Raw genomic sequence first — 23128 nt, forward strand, 5'->3', positions numbered from 1 at the left:
CCATTATTCATATTAAATTGGTATTTCTATTCAAGATGTGTTTTTTGAAGTAATCACTTCGGTCTGGAAATAAAATACGCCGTAGTCAACAATAATTTGGACTCGAACTAAAATGCTAAGAGGATCGGATAATCCAAAACAATCAATTAAACTAGTTCGCCTAACTTTTAAAATACAAATGAAAAGACAATTAATTTTGTTCATTGAAACACAACACATGAGAAGATCGATTCAGATGGTTATTAAATAAGTATTAAGGTAATTAAAATGCTACCATCCTTTAAACCATTAAATAAACAGTAGGTTTTGTGATGAATTACAATACATTGAGAGTAATGTAAGTTGATAACACTTGTTTATCATTGCTCCTTGAATACTCTTGAAATAATGACCATGTTTATCAAAAATATTTAAACCAGTGTTACTCTGTTGGTTGTAATGGATAGCTGCTACATTGGACAGACAAGTAAGTGGTTATTCCTTACGCTATTGTCAAGAAATAAAGAAAAACAACACACAAAATTTACTATGGATAATGCATTCATTGAAATACGAACTAAATTCGAAAATTATTCTCCGTTTTTAAGGTAAAGTGCAACAATTGTTTGTCATGGTAAAAATCATAGAACTTGAGGTTAGATTATAAGTATCTTCCATGGCTGAGAGTGTAGGACTATAAGTATCTTCCATGGCTGAGAGTGTAAGATAGGTTCATCCCGACCCGAGCGCAGGGTGTTTTGCGGAAACGAGGTTTACCGAGCGGCTATGGTAGATGCTTTTTCTCCCACCTCAGTTAAACCAAATAGTTTAAAAATGTATTTTTTGCTGGAACTCTTTTGTACGTAGTGAAAATGAATGCGTATGGATATGCGATAATTCGTGGTTGTCATGGATATGCTCGCATTGATTCAGGTTATGTTACTAGTCAAATCGGTCTTTAAATAGTTCGGAGGAGAGTGGAGCATTATTTCTTGAAATATGCGTGTAAACTTTTGTATGGTGACATTTGAAGCGAGAAATAGTTAATTAGCATTCTAAATATTGCCACAAGACAAGGTTTCAGATGCTACAGACGACTGTCTTCAACAAGGGAGGTAATTACAATGTGGCGACAATTAAAAAGGAGTTCCATACGGGCATTTTATCTTCGCCCGTGGGCAAGATAAGAATTTCTAGCATGGTTAAAATTAGGGATCTACTTATCTGAGGTGGGAGAAAGGTTCATCCCAAACCGAGCGTAGGGTGTTTTGCGTAAATGAGGTTAACCGAGCTTTCGCAGAACACCTTGCGCGAGTGTTGGAATGAACCTATCCTACACGAGCGGCTATGGTCGATGCTTTTTCTCAGATCCATGACAACCATGAATTATCACATATCCATACGCATTTATTTTCACTACGCACAAAAGAGTTCCAGTAAAAAGTACATGTTTACTTAATTTTGTTGAATTGTCGTGATGATATAACGATAAGTATAACAATATTTTAGTTTGCTTAACGACAAAACACCTTTCCGAGCTAGCTCAGCTGGTAGCGAGCCTGGCCTATAAACAGACGGTCGTTTATTCGAGCCTTTCACCAACTGGTACCGAGCCTGGCTTATAAACCGACGGTCGTTTATGTTAGTCTAATACCAACTGGTAGCGAGCCTAGCTTATAAACCGACGGCCGTTTATTTTAGCCTTTCACAAACTGGTAGCGAGCCTAGCTTATAAACCGACGGTCGTTTATTTTAGCCTAACACGAATTGGTAGCGAGCCTAGCTTATAAACCGACGGTCGTTTATTTAGCCTAACACCAACTGGTAGCGTGCCTAGCTTATAAACCGACGGTCGTTTATTTTAGCCTAACACGAACAGGTAGCGAGCCTTGCTTATAAACCGACGGTCGTTTATTTTAGCCTTTCACCAACTGGTAGCGAGCCTAGCTTATAAACCGACGGTCGTTTATTCGAGCCTTACACCAACTGGTAGCGAGCCTAGCTTATAAACCGACGACCGTTTATTCGAGCCTTACACCAACTGGTAGCGTACCTAGCTTATAAACCGACGGTCGTTTATTTTAGCCTTACACCAACTGGTACCGATCCTAGCTTATAAACTGACGGTCGTTTATTCGAGCCTTACACCAGCTAGTAGCTCACCTAGCTTATAAACCGACGGTCGTTTATTCGAGCCTTACACCAGCTGGAAGTGTACCTAGCTTATAAACCGACGGTCGTTTATTCGAACCTTACACCAGCTGGAAGTGTACCTAGCTTATAAACCGACGGTCGTTTATTCGAACCTTACACCAACTGGTAGCGAGCCTAGCTTATAAACCGACGGTCGTTTATTCGAGCCTTACACCAGCTGGAAGTGTACCTAGCTTATTAACAGACGGTGGTTTATTCGAGCCTTACACCAGCTGGAAGTGTACCTAGCTTATAAACCGACGGTCGTTTATTCGAGCCTTACACCAACTGTTAGTATACCTAGCTTATAAACCGACGGTCGTTTATTCGAACCTTACACCAGCTGGAAGTGTACCATGCTTATAAACCGATGGTCGTTTATTCGAGCCTTTCACCAACTGGTAGCGAGCCTAGCTTATAAACCGACGGTCGTTTATTCGAGCCTTACACCAACTGGTAGTGTACCTAGCTTATTAACAGACGGTCGTTTATTCGAGCCTTACACCAACTGGAAGTGTACCTAGCTTATAAACCGACGGTCGTTTATTCGAGCTTTACATCAACTAGTAGTGCACATAGTTTTATTAACCGACGGTCGTTTATTTGAGTCTAACACCCGACGCAATTTTCTGACAGTTTTTTTTATATCATGAGACCCAAAGGTTATTGTTTTAGCTGTTACATAATTTTTTTAGAGCAGAAGAATTTTTGGTGAAAATATTCTCACGAAAGCGGGTTTACGTGCGGATTCATTTAGAATATATAGCATGAACTCGTTTAAACGAGTACGTATTTTAAACGTATTCAAATTATATTAGAGAATTATTCTTCGAGTTATCATTTCTTTAAATATATCATAAAAAACGAATCGAGAATGCCACACAGTTGTTGAGAAACAAGATATACGTGTAGAGAGTTGAAATTTGTTTGCATATTTTAACGTACGAGTTGCTCATTATTAACGGAGACAAGTCTATCAAATCTTGATGTACATTCCCATATTCAAAAAGCATCCATATATTCAAATATGACCTAGTAATTGATACAAAAGTTTGAATAACAACCGTGAAACAATAAAATCCTTTATATGTTTAAAATATCAAAACTAAGTCCATACTACTAACAAGATGTTTAACTATTTTTGAATGCAGTATAACACTAATGTACTTGTTCATAGCATTTGGAATTATTTTTTGTTCAACAATATGTTAGAATCTACACTGATGGAACATCAAAGAAAGACATTGGTGGATTTCTTTGACGAGGACGTTGAGAGCGAATACATGATGAGGTGTGTTTCTTTACAAACAATTATTTAACCAATATTACCCTAACACGTATATTAAAATGTAACTAATTGACAAGATCGTAAATATTTTCCGTTATAAAATAATTATACATTTGTTCTCTCTTTTTTCTTTAAAGGGTTAATGGTTGGAAAGAGTGGGTTTAAATTTGGTTTTAAACAAGTGGCACAATAAGTGTTGATAATTTAAACATATCACTTTAATATTGCTGCAATAAAAAAACACTATGACATGTAAAACAAGATTGCAAACCATTTAAAAAATAACCAGTCAGGCGTAATTTATATTAGTATGAGTAAATCGTTTTAAACAAAGCTGAGACATATTACATTTACTCTCTTGACTAAATATGTTTGAATTGTGTTCGATAAGCAATCCATAGGTTATGCTACTTTTTAAAATACTTTTAATTGACTGAAAAGTTAATGTTACGCATGTATCTTGATTAATTCCCGAATCACTGTTACACTGTTCTTTTTTTAGACTTGTCCTTAAATAAAAAACAAAACAGTTTTAAATATACACATAAACAATTATGCACGTCTATTCTAGGCTTAAACGAGATATAAGTGTTCCATCTCTAAATGAGGACGGGGCGCTCGAGCTACAGTCAGCACGACGAAGAGGACCATCAAGATGACAACACTCCCCGTGACTTCAGTTGAAATCACTGCAGCTGAAACCACCAAATCAACCACCACTACCGCTACCACTACTACTACTACTACGACAGCTGCCCCACCTACTACATTAAAGAAGATAATATGGTCGACCATTTTCAAAAAAGGAAAATTCCAAATCCCTAATTGGCCATTCAAAATTGACATTACACCATTTTAATATACATGCATAAAGACATCATGTGTTTGGGAATGTGTGAGGTTGAGTATCAATTAATTAGTTTAAACCCCAGTGATCTCCTGCTGTGTTGACCCTTTGAGTATTATCGTTTTGTCACAAGTCCGTTTGACCTGGAGTCGCTTTCTGTTGAAGTGAAAACAAACACTAAACACGTTATTTGCTTTCTTACACAATTAATTTGGCTTGTAAATTGAGATACATAGTAATTTTGTCGACGTTCCAAAGCGGTATCGCGATATTGTTTGTGTTCTGTTTGTTTCGACGTCGTTTGTTTTCATGTGTCTGGAGACACTTCTTTGAGAAATGTTTGGACATGTGTGAGACAGTATAGATCTCCAGAGAACTCCTGTTTCGCTGATTCCAAGGCAGTAGCTCCTATGCATTTATAACGATATTCTTATGTATATGTAATCTGTCTTTATTGCCCAAAATATCTAAAAGCATTTATTAAATGCGTGGCTTCATCGCATTGTGGCGCTTAAAAATCATTCAATCTCAAAGAATAAGCAATTATCAATCCTTTTGTTAATAGCGGCAGTTGAAAAATCATAGAAATTCTTGTTTTCGATATGTCTCGGGACGGATTCTGATTGAATTATTAGAAAGCTTCTGACGAAAATAACTAAATGATATTTAAGCCATTTATGGGATTTTTTTCGATGGGTTATAAGCTGCTCGTGATTGCACTTTTCTAAAGGCATTGGCGCAAACCCCAAAAAGTTATTTGCTTTCCTTCACAATTATTTCGGCTTGCGGACTGCACCCGCCAATTTTTACAGTAAACATCAACTTTTTCATAGAACGCAAGCCTTTGAAGTCAAATTTTACCACACATTACAGGCACTTTTATTCATGTAATCAATGAAAACTATGTAGACATTTAGATGGCATTGACATTCAATTTTAAATGTAGCAACATACTGTTATTCCCCTCGGTGGCTATTGCCCAGCAATCACGGACTGAACTTTCTCAAGAATTATTTTAGCTTATGGAATTACTAAAATGATTATAAAACGGTGTTCTTCATGAGTTGTCGTTATGGAATGTTCAATATAATATTTATTGTGTCAACACTAAACAAAACAAAAATGTACTTAATCGGGTAAATTGTCAAATTATTCAATTTGATTGCAACCCCCAAAATTAGTGCTAACTGTTACTTTAATGCATGTGTGGTCGGTCTGAGTTGTTTGTTTGAACCTCACTTCTAGTTTATACACTTAATAATTTGAAGACAAAAACATCTAACACTGATAGCTGCATTTAATGTGTGTTGGTTTTATAGGTAAGATCTTATTAAGCTTTTCACAAAAGCAAATTGAATTTTTTCAGCTATTCGATAATCAATAAAATGTTTATTTGCATGTGTTTAATTGATATTGTCAATGAAATAGACGATAATTGTTTGTTTCTGTGTTTGACTGCAATATATTTATGTTTGAGTGAGCACCCAATGTTTTATTTCACGAGTGACGTAGCTTGGCATAGCTACGAGTTAAATATTCACTTTTGCTGTTCTCTATATTGCGATCTTACACTGAGACGTACAATCTTCTGTTCACTATATGCCTTACACTGAGACGTACAATCTTCTGTTCACTATATGCCTTACACTGAGACGTACAATCTTCTGTTCACTATATGCCTTACACTGAGACGTACAATCTTCTGTTCACTATATGCCTTACACTGAGACGTGCAATCTTCTGTTCACTATATGCCTTACACTGAGACGTACAATCTTCTGTTCTCTATATGCCTTACACTGAGACGTACAATCTTCTGTTCACTATATGCCTTACACTGAGACGTACAATCTTCTGTTCACCATATGCCTTACACTGAGACGTACAATCTTCTGTTCACCATATGCCTTACACTGAGACGTACAATCTTCTGTTCACTATATGCCTTACACTGAGACGTACAATCTTCTGTTCACTATATGCCTTACACTGAGACGTACAATCTTCTGTTCACTATATGCCTTACACTGAGACGTACAATCTTCTGTTCTCTATATGCCTTACACTGAGACGTACAATCTTCTGTTCACTATATGCCTTACACTGAGACGTGCAATCTTCTGTTCACTATATGCCTTACACTGAGACGTACAATCTTCTGTTCACTATATGCCTTACACTGAGACGTACAATCTTCTGTTCTCTATATGCCTTACACTGAGACGTACAATCTTCTGTTCACTATATGCCTTACACTGAGACGTACAATCTTCTGTTCACTATATGCCTTACACTGAGACGTACAATCTTCTGTTCTCTATATGCCTTACACTGAGACGTACAATCTTCTGTTCTCTATATGCCTTACACTGAGACGTACAATCTTCTGTTCTCTATATGCCTTACACTGAGACGTACAATCTTCTGTTCTCTATATGCCTTACACTGAGACGTACAATCTTCTGTTCACTATATGCCTTACACTGAGACGTACAATCTTCTGTTCACTATATGCCTTACACTGAGACGTGCAATCTTCTGTTCACTATATGCCTTACACTGAGACGTACAATCTTCTGTTCTCTATATGCCTTACACTGAGACGTACAATCTTCTGTTCACTATATGCCTTACACTGAGACGTACAATCTTCTGTTCACCATATGCCTTACACTGAGACGTACAATCTTCTGTTCACTATATGCCTTACACTGAGACGTACAATCTTCTGTTCACTATATGCCTTACACTGAGACGTACAATCTTCTGTTCACTATATGCCTTACACTGAGACGTACAATCTTCTGTTCACTATATGCCTTACACTGAGACGTACAATCTTCTGTTCTCTATATGCCTTACACTGAGACGTACAATCTTCTGTTCACTATATGCCTTACACTGAGACGTGCAATCTTCTGTTCACTATATGCCTTACACTGAGACGTACAATCTTCTGTTCACTATATGCCTTACACTGAGACGTACAATCTTCTGTTCTCTATATGCCTTACACTGAGACGTACAATCTTCTGTTCACTATATGCCTTACACTGAGACGTACAATCTTCTGTTCACTATATGCCTTACACTGAGACGTACAATCTTCTGTTCTCTATATGCCTTACACTGAGACGTACAATCTTCTGTTCTCTATATGCATTACACTGAGACGTACAATCTTCTGTTCTCTATATGCCTTACACTGAGACGTACAATCTTCTGTTCTCTATATGCCTTACACTGAGACGTACAATCTTCTGTTCACTATATGCCTTACACTGAGACGTACAATCTTCTGTTCACTATATGCCTTACACTGAGACGTACAATCTTCTGTTCTCTATATGCCTTACACTGAGACGTACAATCTTCTGTTCACTAATGCCTTACACTGAGACGTACAATCTTCTGTTCTCTATATGCCTTACACTGAGACGTACAATCTTCTGTTCTCTATATGCCTTACACTGAGACGTACAATCTTCTGTTCACTATATGCCTTACACTGAGACGTACAATCTTCTGTTCTCTATATGCCTTACACTGAGACGTACAATCTTCTGTTCTCTTTATGCCTTACACTGAGACATACAATCTTCTGTTCACTATATGCCTTACACTGAGACGTACAATCTTCTGTTCTCTATATGCCTTAAGTAGTATAAATTGATATTAATTTATTTCACCGGGCTGGGTTTTCCCTCTGAAAAAGGTGCCCATGTCTTGAGGTTGGGTTTATCCTGCCCCCGGAAGTGATGTCACGTAAACATATAAAATTATAACCCATTAACTGATTTGCTCCCTTGTGTGTTTTTACATTAGTAAGATTTAAAGTTATTGTATTGAACATGCGTTCACAACTTGTCAATACAATTACACAATATATCCAGTAAAGAAATGGTAGAAATAAATAAATCAAGTTCCCTCCTTTTATTAATATTACGTTTGATATTATATACAGGTAATACCTGTGCACTCACAGGCTCACTATAAAACATATAACGTGCCAGGAAGATTGATTGGAATGCGACTCATGCAATTCAATATTTTGAAGAAAAAATGTTCAAAACACAATAAGACTGATAAAAGTTGAAGTGGTTAAGGGTTTGGCGAACAATAAGTAATGTAGTTGCTAAACTTAATATTATTTTATCCTCAGTTTTGAATTATAGAAATACTGTGTATGAATGAGTTAAGAATTCAACCATTCATTTTTACCCTAAGCCTCTAGGGTTTCGTTGTGAGTCGTTGTGCGTATCGAAGTTCATATTTAGTATCTGTATCCAACGATTTTGATAAACATTAATACACTTTTGTTTATTGAAAACTCAATAGTGTAACGGTTTTATTAATGTACCATTGAAAAGTCGCGTGAAGTATAAGGATATGCTTTTTACTTCAAATGAAAATAACTGCCTTAGGTACCAAAGTGTTTATGTGTACTGTCTTAGATTTGTTAAATTGTGGTCTATCATACGAATTAGACCACATATGTTCCGTAAAAGTAAATCTAAACTGTTCTTCTTTGGAACGTGATTTTCGTCTGTTCAGTTCATTACAGCCTCTTTTCCACATGTCAGGATTTGCTCTGTATTCATTCACGCATAGTTTTGTGAAGTCGCTCTGTCTACACGTGTTCTTACCATCAACCTGAAACGCTTTGTTTGCAAGAATATCTTTACACAGTCTAATAACACCATCGTCATCAAATCTATTAGCAAGCGTATTTAGAAAAAAGTGCGTATTCGGAACAAAGACATGGTTTTCATGAGTAATTGGGTATTTTGATATCTCTTGTAGGTTGTATGGCACTAATCCGTTTACTGAAGGAATATCTTTGAATATTCTAAATGCGGATTGATTTATATCATTGTACTTTACAAATGCACGGTTGACAAAAACAGGCCCTGCAACGGACAGAAGCCCGTGTCTGTCTTTCGCAGATTTTAGACTTTCCATCAAATGCTTAAAGAATGGGTGTCTAGGACGACTCATCATGATAGCGTTGTTAGTCAGGAACGGCATCTTTTTTCGGAACACGCTGTGTTCAAACGGTTCAAGGGGTAGGATTGCGGAAAACACTTTAGTAGCTCTGTCCAGCGGGCGTAAAAACATAACATCACAGTCTGCATAAACACCGCCGTACTCATAAAGTACAAAATATCTTAGAGCATCTGCTCTATTTATGGGACTTTTATATCCATCCCATACCGGAAGAAAATATGGATATTTCTTTGCCAGTAGTCTTCTGGCGGAGTCCTCTGTCCAGAAATAATAGGTCCAATTTGGGTGTAGCTCGAGGAAGGACTTTATCAGAGGAACGTAGTAAGTAGGGATCTCTTCCGATTTGTATGTTTGATGTAAAATATGCGGAATCTGCGGAGCAGCATTCTTTAGTGTTGGAAAATCTTTATGCATTTCAGCTTCGAAAAATGGAAACGTCATATTTGGGAATAACTCCGGAGATATTTCGTATGATGCTTCATTGAATGTATTTCTAAAATTCATCCGGACGTCCTCTGTGCTTATAACTTCTTTATCTGAAATGTATTTACAAACTGCTTTTGAATATATTGTGGTTGGTGAAGAGAAAATTGAATTAAGACATATGGTGAAAATCAACGCAGAAAGTTTGTACATTTCACTAAAAGTGCTTGCGATGTTTATTTACTGACGACATGGCGCGTTATAATTCTAGTAAAATGTTGACGCCAAAAAGATTCTCCAAAACAGCGGTTTTCAGAATATTTACCTAATTTTTGTTATAAAAGTGTTTGTATAAAATTAATAACTCGGTTTTGTTCGATCAAAATGTCCTTCTCATAAGCTTTAAAAATAAAAGAAATACCACTATGCGCGTTGTTTTGCGTGATTCATCGGGCATTGTCAGACGAACTTTTCAAGCACGGCTGAACTAATCAATCAGAAAACGCCTGTTCTTTGCAGAAAAAAAATAATAATGAATAAACATATTTACCTCCAATTCGAAGTATTATTGCCATTAGCGCGTAACCCAAACATACAGCAATTAATAAAAACACAAAAGAACACAATTTGATTTTTCTTGTTATCATTTTAGTTAAAAGTATATATCGCAGCGTATCCAAATTGTATTGTAATACGTGAGAGACTCGAGTGATTTAACATACATTTCATATACATTTTACACTAAACTACATGTATAACGATGTGAAAACGTTTTCCGTAAACGAAATCGCCTAAGGTTGAATAAATATCTCGATAAATGTGATACGTTTTGTTAACATGTAACTTTAATCGTTCATAAAAGTTTGAATGATTATTTATACAAGTTTCATCTACATGCGAGTTTTATAGTTTGGTTAATTATTTATTGCATTTACACTTCAAAACGTCAAGTCAAATTGCAGTATTAAAAAATGTACAGAAGCTTATTACGGCCGTCTTGATTCAGAACTTAAAGTAGAACTGAACTGATATTAGACATTTAATTATTACGTAACAATATAAAGATTGATTATTTTCAAATTTAATATGAGCTATTATTGAGTATAAGTCAGTTTCATTATCTGGCAGTTTTGTTTCAAACTACCCCCTGTTCCGCATTTTACGAAAAACTCGATTGACTTGCTTCCCTTGACGTTGTTTTACATGCGTAGTTGCTTCCCTTTGTATTGCCTCTCGTGTTTGATAAAGAAAGAATATGAAACGGGAGCCAGTCAATCGACATATCAACTCCCGCGTCCGCGACAATTCAATTAAAACATGGCCTTTCTGAGGCTTCAAGTTCACTTACATGGTTTATCACCAAAATAAAAAGTAAAACATATGGATTCTTATTTATCTTTCGAAGCATTCCAATATCGCTTATCATTTGAAAGTGAACAAAAGGAAATGGAACGAATGTTCAACCAAGTCAAACACTGAAAGTTTCAAACTAACGATAAATCGTGTGTTCCTGAACCGGCTGAATTCTGAAACTGTAAATAATTTAGTGTACTAGTACCACTACAATATGCAGGGGCGATTCTAGAATTTCAATTGGGGCTTGGTGTGTTACCCCTAAGTATCCTCCACCGCAAATAGCCAACAGCTTTGCCTCTGTCTAATCCACTCCTTTGACCAGATGTGATGTTGAAAGACCTAGACCAGAAATGCCTGTCATCAAAATTTTAGGCACTTACATTCTCATGAAAAACTCATGATTTAAACTGGCATAATGAACAGTAGTGCCACGCAAAAGAATGACAGAGCCAAGCTGATACGATATGCCAACGAACTTAGTGAAAGTCATTTGACTGACAAAAGGAACTATGCTAACAACGAAAGTGGCTTAGAAAACCTAGGTAATTATCGATTGAGTACAACTCATTTTTTGTATTTAAAGAATGGCTGTCTCTTACCTTCGCTTGACAAAAGAGTAACATCCCTTATATGTAAATTAGCCATGAAATAGATGATTTGCTAAGCAAAAGTTCTTAATGTCAACCGAATTTTAGATAAAGGCTAGCTAGATAAAACATTTCACAAATTGTAAAATCATTTAGCAGAAACTTCATATGCATGCATCTATATTTAACATTATGCAAAAAGATATATTGTGAAATTTGCAAAGAAGTGCATATGTTGATCATTCTAGAGATGAGAGAATTGCAACATGGTTCATGCTGGTTTTGACCAAAGGCATTTATTCTCTATATACCGAATTGGTGATAATTACTACAAACATATGAACATGACCAGCATGCCATGAATTTACTATGCACTGGCAGTTCCAATCCAGTGCATTTGTGTTTGTATCATTTTAAACCAAATCAGTTTAATTTTAAATAAATATTGCTTGCAGGGACATGCACACTAAGTTCCACGTCCACTAAAAGATCGGGATATGTAACGTCATCTCCGTGATCTCAGAGCTTTTCATCGTATGTTACCGCATGAGGGCGACGCATTTTTAATAGACTCATAATGACCAACCTTAACGTGGCTTTCCTTCTATTACCCTAGACGAAATCCCAGTCGGTCATGTGGAAACGTAACGGATAACCAACTCACAAGAATCGCGACATGTTTATCATCTTTGCAGATAATCATGAGATGATTCTTAGCCACGCCGTAAAAGCCGTTTGACCGTTAATGCAGATTACTTTATTAAGCCAGGATTATGTTTTTGTTCTTGATTATTGATTTACGACTCTAAATTATGATATAACTATTACTATTTTTTTCAAATTTTTCATTATGCAAACATCTAAGTACATCATAAATATTAAATGACTATATATTTAGCACGTCAAGCATGTCCCGCTAGATTTCATTTAATATGAACACAGCTACTTTTCTCAAAATATGTGATACCTATTTTTTTCACATATTAAGAATGATGCGGGTCGTAACCGTCTGTTTTACTTGAACAGGTGCCAGGGGGCCAACGTGTTTCGTGTTTTCCGAATTTTAAGTGAGGGAAATGTGTGATGCGAAATGAAATGGCTGTGTTCGAAGGGAGTTTGGTGCTTTGGGAGGATAATTTCACCTGGGAAATGAGTTTTATAATTTTTTCGCAATAAAAATACGCCTACCCGGAGGCCACACGTGTAAGCTTTTATCAGTTTTCTAGAGGCCTTCACAAAAATTTTAAGAATGTATAAGCTCAACGATTGCATGTTGACAAAGTGAAAGTAGAAAATTGCATGACTTGAAACTGTGTTTTTAGTCAAGGTGTAGCATTCCTTTACCTGTTTTACCCTTTTTTCATTGAATTTTTGCATATATGTGTTTTTTTCGACGGCATGTGCACTAACATGGGCACCACACGGCCGTTTTTTTATGTTTAAACACCTTTAATATTTGGCAAGGAAGTTTTATGCATTTGTGTGTGATGCAGAATCACGCGTTCGTATACGTCGTATTCGTATACGCGTTCGTAAATAAAAGTGTAATTAAGACACGAGCTGTAATACATGTTAATATTTATGATAAAAGGCAAATTGTTACCCAATAACAACGCACCGCAGTTTGTTCTTCAACTGGAGAAAATTGTATTTTGCATATGGACAACGGATAGTTTTAAATATATATATTCTTATGCCCCCATGTTGGAGAGAAAATCGTAACATACTGTAGGGACGACACGTTTAGAGACTGGAGTCCCCGATATTCGAGACAATATCCAACCCCGGCCATCTTTCCCAAACAACAAAACTTAATTGAAGGGAAATCGATTAGCTGATTAATTTCATTAGCTGACATTCATCCGCTCGGTGAAATCTCAAATATTAAAGATAATGACTCTGAGCGGTATAAAAATCTATTCCAATTGATTCATTGTCATCACAGGTGTATTCAGAGTGACGGCGACTATTTTAGAAACAACAACAACAACAAAACGTGTTTGATGTCATGTACGCTGTTTACGTTCCGATGTATTGGACGTGCACCGGGTCTAAGCTTGTGCACCTTTTCAGAACTCTGTAAATTTTGGAACGTTATACTATTGCCATAATATGTTTGTAGCGGTTTATATCTGCGTCTTGCTAGATATAAATGCGCCCGACCTTCTTTCAGACACATAGTTTAAAAATGTCTCAAGACTTAAGTGACTTCTAAATCAATATTTTTAAAGTATACGAAGTGTTATAACCCCACACACCGAGAAGTCTGACTCTTTTAGTTAAATACACAATTTTCAACCATTAACCTTATGCCAGCTTGTAGAATTTAAGGCAGCCTCAGAAACCATTTGAAGAAAATCTTTCTACGATCCCCAATGAAAATTGTGACACAGATCCTTAACCATCATGGTTTCATTATAGGGGCATATAAGGACTTTTTCCTGTGTTGACAAGATCATCAACGCCTCGCTTGAAACTGCGTGCTTACCAAAATCCATAAAAAGGTAACGTTTAAGACCTCTTTATTTCGATCAAAACACACTCAGGAATTACATACCTATTTCAAACATACCGTTTATTTCTATGGTTCTTGAAAAAGTAGTTAATGCGTGTACTACTTAGCATGTATGTAGCTCTGACACCATTGATCACAATACTCTTATAATTCGCTTTGAATATTAGTTTTGAATTTCAGGAAAACCGCTCGCATTGATGTCATCATATCTTAGTAATTGTTACGAGACTGTATTAACGGTGAACTGTCAAGTACCGGTGAAATACAGCTTACCCCACGGATAGGTTGAAGGACGTCCCCATACCTTGAATATGATTACCAAGCTAGTTGGTGATACTACTATTCTTGTCTTTTGAAACAACATACATTGTTTCCGAGGTCGAGGCATTGCGTCGTGTTGATGCCCGTCCGCTTGGATCGAATTTCCCGAGGTTCGAATTATTTTCGCCGCTCCTGGGAGTTCGATTCAATGGTGTTCGACTGTATATCAAAAACATATAAAAGGTTTGTATACCCGTACGAGACTCAGGGTCAAGTAATAACTCCAGCTAAGGGATACTCTTTCAGGAGGAAAAAGAGAATGTGGCACATAAACGTTTTTTAAAGGAACCATGAAAACATATTTTCTTATTGAGATGTATGGGAACTAACAGTCATTATGCTAAGAAACCTTCATTTGTCAGTTATGCACGTTTTTTAGCATTCTGTAGATACGCCACAGTTCCGTATGTCCATCTTACCTCTGTAGTAATGTTTGAAGAAGATATGCGTTTAATTATTTTCCAAATGTTTTTTTTTTTAAAAAGAGTACACGATCTTTCTGATGAAATATACATTGTATTTGAATTGAAATATTTTTTGTTTTGTTTTGTTTTTAATACGTATTGAACATATAGATTATTTGTACGTAGTTTAATGTTGCTTTCAGAGCAGATGGGAAAATAATTGCTATTAAAAATCAAAATTAGTTGGAACATTACATGGGTCTATGCTCTAAACAAATCTTAACAACAAATGAACAGCAACTTGTGAGTTACGTGTGCATTTCATGGAAAACAATTAACGACAAATAATACTCTGAAAACGGAGAATATGTTAAACGATGTAAACTACAAGGCCCATTTTTAAGGCATAAGGCTAAACACAAAGGAACTGAACATTAACTATTTCAACTAAATCTGACCAAGTATTTGACCCGTATTCCTTTACATCTGTAATATTTGCTTTTTTTCTGAGTTTGTTTTCAAAGGTGGAACCTCGATACATGTTTCTTGACCATAGCGTATGTGACCATGACATGTGACCATTACACTTGGCAAAACACTTTAATAAAAATCTTAGGTTAAGCTGACTGTAAATAAAATAAGTAAAGGGGTAAGTAAGTAACCCGATATGGGATATACGGGGCAAAGAAACCCATATCGCGCTCCGTATATCCCATATCGCGTCATCTACTAACCCCGTAACGTATATATCACGTCGACATGCTGTTTACATTTTTAAAAGTTACATTTATTTATTGGAATATTAATCTGAATCGCAAATTAGACTCCAATAAGGTACGATATAAATTTGGTGATCCAATATGGAAAAATATGAGGTCACTGCGTGACCAGTCCTGGACCAATGGCGTTGTATCATGTATGTTGGAGGCGTGATATATGTTTATACTGATGCATAATGACAATAACTAACTCCATGTTCCAAGGCACTCACGACTTTCGTCCCGAGTGTCTGTTTCAAAGTCCTGACTGTTTCAAACTATTGGAAAGAAATATCAAATGTTACTTTCATTATCTACAATAAAGAATCTGAAACAAAATCAAATTAATAGCTGGCTGTTATAGCGATACATAAAATTCGCTATGCATTACTTACTTGTATAAACGTATTTTACACAATTTTAAGACATATTATCGGTGAATTTTCAGTGTTGCTTTCTGGAATGTAATGGAAATACAATGCCAAACAATAAAAACAACTGCATGCTCTGTGGGACCACATTCTTGCCATATCTTTCTTTCAACGTATTACATGTGGGCTGGTTTATATATTTTATAACCATTTGAACTGTTGTTACAGGCCTGCTGCGCTGGTGGATGATTCATTCGTTTGGTATCGACATAAGCCTGCTTGGTGACGTTGGCTGTCGTCTGATATGGTAAGAATTAAACGTAGCCTCAAACTTATCTTGGGAGTTTTATAGTGTTGTCGTCGGGTGCTCAAGCTTGGGGCGAAACATCGCCAAGCAATATGGGACAATTAATTGAAAGGAATCGATTTATACCATACGCTTTAAACACTATGTTAATTGCGTAATGCCATTCAGGATATAAGTCTTGAATCAAATACTTCCCACTTTACTATTCTTCATAGCATTGTTAAAGTTCTGTCCATGCCGAAGTACTCGATTCCTTAAATTGTATATGATTTAACGTATATTTTCGTAGGCTTTAAAAGACATTTATTCCACTTTTTGCATTTTGAAACAAACAACATGAATGCTTGTCAGTTTGATGGCGTATTAACATGATTGCTTTTAATGTACGAATGATATGAGTAGGAAAAGGTCGACGAGATATCGCTAAATGGACAAATATACCGAAACCTCATACAGCACAAGAAATAAGAGGTGGCGCCTTTTTGTGTGTGACTCGTCTGGTATGGGGTTTACAAATATGTTTTTGTTCTAGCACGACCAATTTCCACTTTGTGTCTCTTTTTTGATTCATGATAGGAAATTCTTACAATTAATGGTGATATAACTGCTATATATACCAGGGTATTTAATTTTGTTTGTTATATGCTAAATCTCTTGCAAATCACAAAAGTTACAATGTCTAAGGCACAAACAATGTTCGTCAAGGTCATTAGCATTAGAATTATACTGTTTGTCATGAAAGCACTTTTCTGAGCCTAAGATATTTAATAGGAAAAGTAATAAAGAAATCCTAGATCAAGAAAACAGACATGACGTTCAAGCACACTGTTATTGTTATGTTTATACATGAAACCATCACCAGCAATGAATGTGTCATCTGTTAGGAAAGCATCTTTCTTAGTCTAGTTGTCGTATTCATATAATATAGTATATTCTGAAGCCCATGCTTATATGCAATATCTACCTTCTTTTTCTACTTTTTCCCTTAGCACTATGCTTTACGGTGGCTACACAACCTTTAGTTAAAAAGCTCTAGAATTAGTTTATATCTAAAGAAATCACCTTCTTTTTGGATTATGATTAAAGTCAAAGGAGTTATAATAATAATGCGTAAAAATCAATACGTTTCATTTGTGTATCGATCACGTGTAAACCCTGTGTTACCCTTTAATGCCACCTTTCTAAGACAACAGGTCGTGTGTATTTGTATTATAATACATTTATCCTAAATTGCAGGTTCTTCGTATTCGCCTCCCCTCAGCTGTCTTCATGGCTTCTGGTAGCGGTCACGTGCGAACGCATTATTAGTACAAAGTGGCCTCACAAGGTGCGCGTTCTGTGTACACCGAATTCTGCACTATTAGTCATTACATCGCTGGTCGTCATTGTTTTAGGCGGAACATCGCACGTGCTCTTCGGTGTGAACCTTGAGGGGCTCTTTGTTGAAGATATGCAGCTCTAAATCGTTCGTCATATCATGAATTCAACTTCAATGGTTAAAGCTTTTCAACAAGGTAAGGACAGTAGCTTGTCTAATGGGTACAACGCTACAATGTCAACTGAGAGATTCACCTCGGAGGCAACAATGGTTGCATTTTATGACATAATGTCTACAAAGCCCAAACAAAACAAATCTGATGTAGCTTCGGTTGGAACAACTGACACTCAAAAATACAACAAGATGCGAGTCTTTTTACCAACTGTCACGAACGACTACGCCATTTTCTTTAGTTTCATTTATCCTTGGATGAGTCTTATCTTGTACGCAGTTGTTCCGGCAATTAGATTGGTTATCGGAAACATAATAATCATTAGAGGCGGCGGATTTGTTTCATCATTACCAATGTGGATTTTCAATTTCAATCTGAAAAAAGACATTTGTTTTCTTCTATGTTTTACTGACATTTCATTTAGTTATCGAAAAAAAATTTAAATATCAAAATATCCTTTAATTTTATAATTAATACTTATATATATATATGAACATATCAACACTTAATTATTCAAAACGAAATGAAACATTTAATAACTATTTATTAAGTGATATCTGGTGGTTATTAGAGGTTTATCAATAAAATGTCACTGTTTCCAACTGAACAATTTGATATTATTCACTGTTTTGGAATTTAGGAAAATATGATCTACAACGTCATCCGAAATTTCATCAGAAGGGCATATATTTTGGCATTATTTTGCAATAGAATACAATTAAATGTCTTTAAATACCACCTTCAGACACAATAGCATATATTCTGTTATGTGTTGTGTAAACATTTTCCTTGTGTAGACAAAATTGAATATTTCTCTCGTGTTAACGCCACTCATGAAAAAATACTTCTCGTGCTAACTCGGTAAAATATATTATGATCTTACACCGAAACGTATTTGTATCTTATGTAACTTAATTGACTGAATTATTCGATTCTTGACCGTAGTATAGTTTTTTTATAGTCGGAGTCGATATTAACATTTTTCATCTCATTTGTTGTTTTGTTTGTTTTGATATTACACTGATGGATATTGTTTCAACATAACGAACGTTGTAATACTTGTCTTATCCTTTATTAATACTGAACGAATGTGTGTTAATATCTTTAGGTTTATAAGAATTGATCCTTCAATGTTTGGTTTATATGTAAACAGTATGCTTTTTGATGAATAAGGGCACTTTCAATGAAAAAAAACAACACAATAAGAATTGTGTACTCATTTTACATGCATTTAATACAACTTATTGAGTTAATGTATTTCATTGTTTTTTATTATTATCTATCTATATTTGTAGTAGAACCTATCAATCGCAGGCAGATAATTGCGTTTAATGAGAGATAAGTTGCAGGCAATTTACCTCAGAACATGTTACCGTGTTGCAGGCGACACATTTTACTTTCATGCTAACAGTTTTATTGATAGGGGGTGATGTATTATGAAAGTATCTTACGTATAAATCGTGTAATACTTATAATGTTGATGTATGTAGTCTGTTTGTGGTGTTTACACGTTTTAATCTCTAGTTCATAGTCGTTTTGGCCTTTTCCTTGTGCCTGAACAAGGCATATTTTTGAATGTTCGACTACTGCTTGTTCCAGTCGTTTACATTCTATTTTCGATCCAACTAGGGGTGTCAATATTTCAAACACAAAGCTTTACATAAATTATATAATAGTTATTGATACAATAGATTATCAACTACAATAGAAAATAATTTAAATTTTTTAAATCACAGTGTTTGTACTTCACAATGAGTATTTCAAAAACTTTGAAATATTGTAAATTAATACAACCTTTTATTTAACCGCAACAGCCGTTTGTATAATAACTCTTTTGGCTAGTTGAGCAATAAAACGATTTGATTGGTTCGTTATTATTGGATAATTACTGAGCAATCAATACACATTTTGATAACTTTGACCTAACCAAAGACCAACCTGTTTTATACAATTGAATGCAGGAACCATTTACGCATCTAACCGTTAACTGTTAATTACAGTTGACCTCTCAATCACAGACATTATATTGCGCTATTTTAATTGTTGGAACATGGATGAACCTACAACATGTTATATTGAGAAACGAACAACTAAACCTCAATAACAATGCTGATCTGTGTTGGTGTTTTGACCCTGTGATGCTCTTTTATTGATTAGAATATGGACGATCATCGCAATGTGATTAATAAACGAACAAGTGTACGCAGTATAAGATGTTAATCTTTGTTGGCCTTTTGTCCCTGTAGTTTTTCATTGTATTATTATTAATAATAATTGTATACGTATATATTATGACCAAAGTGTTCTTCATAGCAATTGTGTATCGCAGTGTTTCATCTGGCATAGTCTCATCCACGTTATAATGGTCAAGAATGACGATTAACATACCTTTGCATTTCTAAAATATCTATTCTAGGTTTGCTTTCGATTTGGTATTGTGTACTATGTACACATGTCTTTAAAAATTTGAAATGAATGTACATGTATGCAATCTTTCTTTTTGATTTATCTTGTTAGTCTCTGTTTTGTGATGTAATCATTGTATCCTTATTTTGAATTATCCATTCTTTGCTGACGGTTTGAACTCTTAAACAGATTATTTGCTTCTATTATGATTCATGTGTTTCTGAGCAATAAAGCCAATGGTTTGAACTGTTCTGATTATTGTGCGATTAATAAATATATTAAATTAAATGTGCAAGCTTACTAACCTTATAACAAAATGATGTGATTGTTTTATATTAAGTAAAGGTATTCAAATTTTGGTTGAAGGTTGAAAATAAAACAAACATTACAAATGATTTGTCAATATAGAAATGGGATGGATTATATTATTATATTTTATTATATTATATTATATTATAAGAATTTATTTTCTTAATTACCCCCTTTTTTGAAAGGGTGTTTTTACGCCGTTACCCGTGGGACGCATTTCACGCAAATTCTATTTATATAATAGCTGATGACGTAGCTGTCATTTTTTATTTCCGGTTTGTTGAGAAAAAGTTCTCTGATATGCATTATAAAAAAACCCTAAATCTGTAAATTGTTGTGTGAATTATCAAGAAAACGTTTGTAAAACGGGATTAACAGTTTTCTAAATAAACGGTTAGTTTAACATTTCTTTAAATTTTAAATATTTTATTTTCAAACATTTTCTGGTTCAAAATGAAGTGTTCTGTTATGATCAAGGGGAAGTAACTGCAATGGATTTGAAAAGTAGTTCTAAATGTTGATATTATTCACTCCTTATTTGCAATGAACATTTTCACTGTTGTTATTTCACTGATAAAACTCCATATTTCATCGAAAAGTATGAAAGAAAATTGTTTCTTTATTGGTAAAGTAACATATCAGTTCTAAAACAAAATAGGGTTAAATATAATGAGGTCAACTTATTTTCTTGGAGAAGCATTAGCGTTAGATATGAATTGTTACATAAAACATATATACGATAGCGTTATTTGCTAGGTATTGAGTTGATATGTTATGTATATGTGCTATAATGCATCACATGCTTTTTACAAAATTATATGTTTATTGTACCTTATGCGATTGTTCATACGTATATTCATTGATGTTTTTTTTATTTTATGTATTAAACGCATTATATCATTTGTTACCTCCTCTGCATTATTTGATTATGAGGAAAAATAATCTACTTTTACCATACTGTCTTAGTTAAGACATAATTAAATTTGAAACTTTATTGATATCGAAATATTTACATTCATAATTGGCTAGATCATTTACAATGCGCATCATTTAACAGCCGGTTTGACCCTGGGCATACAAGATCACATGAATGTTTCCGAAATGAATTTCAATGCTTCAATGAAACCTCCTTATGAAAGTCCCTGTGAACATCATTTAAGTTGTGTTTTACATACTCATGTATTATATTAAGCTATGAAATTCTGAAGTTTTATTATAGTTTTTTATTATATTTTGAACTTGATTCTTTATCTTCTATTTTTATTCAAGTCAAGAACTATTAAAAGTTTTGATAAAAATGAAAATGAATATTGATCTGATTGAAAAAAATTCAATGAGGTAGTTCATGAGTTGAATACAAAAGAAGTGCATTAAACAATATTAAAAATATTTGAAAATAACATTTCCAGAATATTGTGCATGAGAAATTATAAGTATAAATGTAAACAGTATTTCTGCTTTATAATTAAATGAAATCATTCCAACAACGAAATAAAATAATAGTACTAAAAAGTGCACTTTCATTAAATATTGAAATATTGTAATGGGCACAACCAACACTCATAGCGCGATGATGAAGCAAATGAAACATGCATCCTTTAACAAAACAGAGTTGGTAGAGAAATGATATGCCAACACTTCGACACAGCGTTTATAATATCAATGGAGATTGTTTGGATGAATAAACATGAACCATTGTGAAGAAACAATACCAACAACTTTTCTTATGGGTTTTTAGAAATACCATAGTGTGGCATATACATGGTTTCATTGGACAGACCAACCCTAAAATTACCGCCAACTATTAACTATTCCATATCATTAACTGTTGTTTTTTTCTTCTGCCAGGCTTCACCGACTACACACATTTGTATTCTTACTTCACACCTTTTTTCTGCGCGTTTTGTCAGGTTTTATCCTGTTATTGCTTACATGTTTACATGCATATATTCTGAAAGACAAAGGTCATATTGTGTTCACTTTGCAGGAATACTTATTTCTAATACTTCAGTTTTTAAAAGTAAGCAGTGATGAGGGTTAGGACTGGGTCAGGTATATTGTTGCATGCGATGAATATTAGTGTACTAATAAACATTCCTTTGTTTTATTGCTGTGTTTCGAAAATGGCTACCTCTGATTGGCTGACTTATTTTAGCAATGACCTTTTTAACTTTCCTTTCAATACTGCTTATAACGGCATATATTTGCATTTACATGTGTATTGTTTTTTCAAAAAACAAACAAACTTGGCGTCATTATTTGTCTTACAAGTACACTAATTATATGTTTCGACTGAGGTGAGCTTTGGATTCACCGGGAAGCGCTTGTATTCTATCATCTGGAATGCGGTGATGACATTAAGACTCTTGCCTTAATTAACATATGTATGAGACTTAACGATCGCATGTTATGAAATCATTTTATTTTACAATTTAGGCAGGACAGCTCGAAAAATAGTGTACAAATGAACTGTATCTCTTCTTTCACTGACTGTTCCAATGCGGTTACTCAAACATTTGTTGTTTATGTGAATTAAACTATGTTTTGTGAACGTAATATACTATTGT

General features: G+C 34.8%; 1 long non-coding RNA gene across 1 annotated transcript; it reads left to right on the top strand.

Moving 5' to 3' along the window:
• The first annotated feature begins 354 nt into the window (after positions 1 to 354).
• On the top strand, positions 355 to 4386 carry LOC128246598 (uncharacterized). The gene is made up of 3 exons (XR_008263290.1): positions 355 to 466; positions 3385 to 3463; positions 4032 to 4386. It is a non-coding gene; the product is annotated as an uncharacterized LOC128246598 (long non-coding RNA).
• The last annotated feature ends 18742 nt before the right edge of the window (positions 4387 to 23128 follow it).

Source organism: Mya arenaria, chromosome 9 (assembly GCF_026914265.1).
Source record: "Mya arenaria isolate MELC-2E11 chromosome 9, ASM2691426v1".
Lineage (NCBI taxonomy): Eukaryota > Metazoa > Mollusca > Bivalvia > Myida > Myidae > Mya > Mya arenaria.